The 5,425-nt window shown below is 44.2% G+C and overlaps 1 long non-coding RNA gene across 1 annotated transcript; it reads left to right on the plus strand.

The window, feature by feature from the left end:
* The first annotated feature begins 3,348 nt into the window (after positions 1 to 3,348).
* Positions 3,349 to 4,156, plus strand: LOC121694634. The gene is made up of 3 exons (XR_006025855.1): positions 3,349 to 3,733; positions 3,837 to 3,978; positions 4,084 to 4,156. It is a non-coding gene; the product is annotated as an uncharacterized LOC121694634 (long non-coding RNA).
* The last annotated feature ends 1,269 nt before the right edge of the window (positions 4,157 to 5,425 follow it).

The raw sequence follows: 5,425 nt of genomic DNA on the forward strand, positions 1-5,425 counted from the left end.
TCGCACCTTTGGAAATCATACTTTTGTATTCTTCTTTGTGTTGTCACATACTGCAGCAGACATGAAGACAATAAAAACTGATTTTGTATATTTTTATGTAATTGTTTACATTATGGACAGAATTCTTTTCAAGATGTTTATTTGTGGTGATATTTGTTAGCACGTGCCACTAAACCTTGAAGACTGATCCTTGCAGTAACAATGCTCTTCATCTGGGAGGGGGATAAATCAATTTCCACAACTATTCATACACTGTGCAGACACTGACATGAGGGAGAAGACTCCGTTCTATTGAGCAGTCCACTAAAACTCACTCATTGATCTCCCTCTTCATGCAATCATTCATTATTGAGCCTTAAGGATGTTAGGTCGATGGACAGCTACAGTACATTCACAGGATGGTTTCATTTTTGTACAAATTCCATTCAATACAGTCTGCTCCTTATCTACTGCCTTTATTCATTGGCCAATATAGCCTAATCCTCAATTGATAGGATAGGTGTCTACAAGACACGACTGATGGAAAATAGCACTGTTGGTATTAAATCAGAATGCTTTTTTAGTTTAGTTTAGATTCAACTTTATTGTCATTTAGCAGAGTACAGGTACAGAGCCAATGAAATGCAGTTGACATCCAACCAGAAGTGCAAAGAAGCATTAAATACTGCTGAGGAAATCGTTTCATTTGCTGCTTGACCTTATTCTCGTACACTTCTGCTATCTACTCAACTTCATATGGTGCAATGTGTTTGGGCTATAGCTTAGTTAAGACAGTTGCTGGTATACTATAGTAAGGTGTGATTCACTTACATGTTGAGTTTGTTTTCATATATATGCCTTTCAAACTCACTTTTCCACCAGGGTTCAGTCCAGGCTGACGTATGTCAATCCAACTCAGGCAAGTCGCCACTGGAGATGGATTGGACAAGGATCGACATAGGTCAATTTCACTGTGAATAACACAACCTGGGTTGGTAGCAACTGTGGGGCTAGAGTGGAGTCTCAGTGGTTCACTTGTCGTCATTACACCACCTTTCTCTGGCCTCTGTTAGGACAATGAATCGGATCCCAAGTCTTTCAATAGCTTCATCAATGGCCAGATTAGGAAGTCTATTCTGGGTCAGTTTGAATGGTCATGGTCAGGGATTAACCAGTGTTGACTGACTTGACCCGGTCTGAATTGAGAAAAGAAAGTTTGAACATTGGTCAGAACATTGGCTCTCGATAGTTGGCTCTCTCAGATAGCATAAACAGGAAGCTTAAAAGTTACACTACTAATACGACCACTGCAAGTCAATGCAAGAGTTGTGGGGCTGTGTTGAAGTCAACTCGAAGCCTACAGCATTCCACCAAGCTTCTTTGTTGAGCTTGTATGGGCACTTGCATGAATTCTATGGGCTCTATCTTCCACTCCAGCGCAATTGACTTTGTGCAAGTCGCTTTGTGGGCGGATCTTGGGCGCTGTTGCGCCCGACGCAAATCTAAAATGGGGTGGTCTGTAGTAGCTACATTACTCATGGGTGTGGTTTGGGCGTAACATGCAATAAACCAATCAGAGCGTCAGCTCACATTCCCTTTAACAACAGGCCCCCTTGTTCCATAGCGGATTGCTATTATGATGTCGAATTTGCCAGGCGCAGCCAGGAACGGTTCACAGTGCTATAGTCAGTTGGGAACAGTTTGCTATTGATTTTTCCTCTTGATAAAATGTAATACAGAAATGTCACTTTCCGGAGTCATGTGATCGGTTGGACAAGATGGCAGCTTAGTTTTGCGCTCCTCAACCCTGACTTATACATTTCGATGTTAATTACCGTTGCGAGAACTATTTTGATGTGATTTTGATTTTAATACTGCCTATTCAGCTAGGATGACTGATTCAAGCAAGAAAACAACGTCTTCCTCGAAACAGACTCATGCACATCGTACGGATGTCGAAGCCATAGCAGAGTCGGTTCTGGAAAAGCAACGTGGCTACCTCGAAACTCGCTTCAACCAGCTCGAGGAAATGGGTACAGACACTGAGGGGATATTATGTGCTATCCAGACGGACCTAATGACATTGAGAGAGAGTATTGGGACTGTGAATGTAGAGATTGGGAAGATACGGTCTAAGGTGAAGGACAACTCTGCAGTGCTAAGCAGCCACGAGTCGATGCTAGACCAAATGCAACTCAAGCTAGATGATATGGAAGATCGTAGCAGGAGGTGTAATGTCCGCATTGTAGGCTTAGCTGAAGGAATAGAAGGGTCTAACGCTGTACAATTTCTCACAAACTCTGCCTGAGTGGTTCCCCTCCCTGGGAGATTGTCGAGGTGAAATCATGCGGGCATATCGCATTTATGGTGATAACAATAAGAACAGATCTGGTCCCCGCACTATGATTTTTAATGTCCTACGTTTCACCACCTGCCAGAGTATTCTTTGTGCAGCAAAGAAAAGCCCGGTCACGATAGCGGGTCGGAGGATTCGCTTTTCCCCCGACTACAGCGGCTTCACCCTCAAAAGGCGTCAGGCTTTTTCACATGCTATGGACACTGCAAGGGCTAAAGGTGTTGAATTTTCCCTTCGCTACCCTGCCACACTGAGGGCTAAAGGTGTTGAATGTTCCCTTCGCTACCCTGCCACACTGAGGGCTAAAGGTGTTGAATGTTCCCTTCGCTACCTGCCACACTGAGGGCTAAAGGTGTTGAATGTTCCCTTCGCTACCTGCCACACTGAGGGTAAAAGCGGGCGGGCAGATGGAGTTTGTTAACTCTCTCCCGGACATCATCACACCCCCATCGGAGATGCTGAAGAGTTTGCTAACTCTCTCCCGGACATCATCACACCCCCATCGGCTGCTGTTGATGAAGAACTAGAAGATGGAGCTACAGCTCTGATTTCAGCAACTCTTGTCTGATTTACTTATGGTTTAATTGGTTCTCTCACTTTGGCCACTTTTCTAGTCTACAGCATTACATCATCTTGAACTTTTCAGTCATATTTTTGGCTCGTGGTTTGAGTCTGGTAGTGTGTTATGGTAGTGCATCTCAGTGCGAACAACTATTTTTCATTTTGATCTCCTTTGGACTGTTCTTTTTAACTAACGTAAAACGTATATATTATACCTGTTGATGAACTACCAACATGTAAAACCATGTGATGATGCTAGCTGAAGGTTAGCCTGAATTGCTAAGAAAGGTAATTTTTTCAAAAATGGTGGAGGTGGGGTAAATTGAGACAAATACAGTGTCTCACTTTACCCCACCATGAGGCACAAGTTAAGTTTAGTTTTAAACATATTTAATATTAATTCATATGTAATGTTACATTTTTATTTTAAATGTCATAAACATTGTAGAAAAGCCATCATGCCAAGGCAATACACCAGGAAGACAACCTGGGGCAAAACACCCCTCGAGGAGATGGAGAGTGCAGCCGCTGAGGTCAAGGAAGGAAAGAAGTCTATCAGAGCAGCTGCAAGGGACAGAAATATTGACAAGTCAAGCCTTTTAAGATTCATAAAGAAAAAAGAGAAAGGGGAAGTAAAATCAGTTGCCTGGGGTGCAGTAGCTAAGGCACAGAGAATTATTACAGATGAGATGGAGGAGGAGCTTGCCAAACACTTGAAACAACTAGCTGAACAGTTCCATGGCCTTCCTCCAGTTAAGTCCCGTCAACTGGCCTTTGAATATGCAGAAAGAAACAATATCCCTGTCCCTGACAATTGGACAAAGACACAATGTGCAGGTAGGCTAGGGTGTGCAAGAGATCACATGATTCTGTAGGTTAATTAAGGCCAACTGATCTTGGCACAAAGCTAAATCTTATAATAATGAATTGTCTACTCTAGGTGAAGATTGGTTTCGCAGCTTCCTAGCACGTCGCCATCTCTCTATCCGAACTCCAGAGGCAACATCCCTGGGAAGGGCTACAGCCTTGAATAAAACTACAGTCAGGGAGTTCTTTGACAATCTGGCTGTAGTGATGGGCAGGTGACAGAATTAATTCTTTAGTTGCAAATGCTTTACGGAGGCATTACCTGTAAGATTTGGCTTTGATTCTGATAAGGTTCTTACTTTGCCTCTCATCTTTAACAGGCATGCCTTCCCTCCACACATGATTTACAATGTGGATGAAACAGGTGTCTTTACAGTACAAAAGCCACAGCAGATAAACTACACATGGCTACTAGAGGGCATATTAAAGAGCTAGTACATATTAAAAATGCTGGTACAGATTAGGTTAAGAGTATGGTTCTAGTACACAATAAAGTGCTGGTGCATATAAAAGTGCAGTGGACAGTAAAGTGCTGGTGCATATAAAAGTGCAGTGGACAGTAAAGTGCTGGTACATGTATAATGCTGTGAATCTGTGAACTGGACATGAAAAGAAATGCATTGTACCTTTAGACCAGTAGTAGAATACTGGTTGCACATGCCATTGATTCTAAACTTTCTATTTGATCAGGTTGTGACAGCGACAGGAAAAAAGCAAGTTGGTTCAGTCACATCGGCTGAGAGAGGAGAACTGGTGACTGTGGTGTGTGCAGTGAATGCTGCTGGGAAGGCCATACCTCCCATGTTTGTCTTCCCCAGAGTCAAGTTTAAGGACTGCTTCATGACAGGAGCACCTGCAGGAGCCAAAGGTACCGCCACCAGAACGGGATGGATGAATGAAGACATCTGGCCTGAGTTCCTTGATCACCTGATACAGCACACTAACTGCACCCCTGATCGTCCCATGCTGCTAATCCTGGATAATCTAAAAGCTCACATCTCACTCAAGGCAATAGACATGTCCAAGAGCAACGGAATTGTTCTGCTCACCCTCCCACCGCACACATCCCATCGCATGCAGCCTCTCGACGTGACCGTGTATGGCCCGTTCAAGACCCAATACAGCCGTGCTCTTGATGGGTGGATGAGGTCTAGCCCCGGCAAAACAGTCTCCATCTACCATCCATCTAGACTGTAGGACTTTTAAATGAGGCTTTCATGTCAGCAGTGACACCACGCAACATAATTTCTGGATTTAGGTCCACTGGGATTTTCCCATATAACCAAGACATTTTCCCTGATGAAGCGTTTGCACCATCCATGGTGTCAGACCGGCCAAACCCTGAGCTGCAGCCTACCACTGCAGATGATCTGGATTGTCCACCCCCGCAGATGATCTTGATGGTCCACCACCTGCAGACGAACCACCCGCTGCAGATAATTCACCTGCTTATCCATCCACTGCGCATGGTCCACATGGATGTGCCTCGCCAGCTGACTCAGATGTGCCACGTGTTCCCAGCCGACCTGGATATGTGTCTCCTTGTGAAATCCTACCACTTCCCAAATGTCCCCCCAGAACACAAACCAAACGAAAGCGTGTGAAGACAGCCATCATAACTGATTCTCCTGAGAAGCAGCAATTGAAGAGGCTTATAAAGAA

Source organism: Alosa sapidissima, chromosome 2, assembly GCF_018492685.1.
Source record: "Alosa sapidissima isolate fAloSap1 chromosome 2, fAloSap1.pri, whole genome shotgun sequence".
Taxonomy (NCBI): domain Eukaryota; kingdom Metazoa; phylum Chordata; class Actinopteri; order Clupeiformes; family Clupeidae; genus Alosa; species Alosa sapidissima.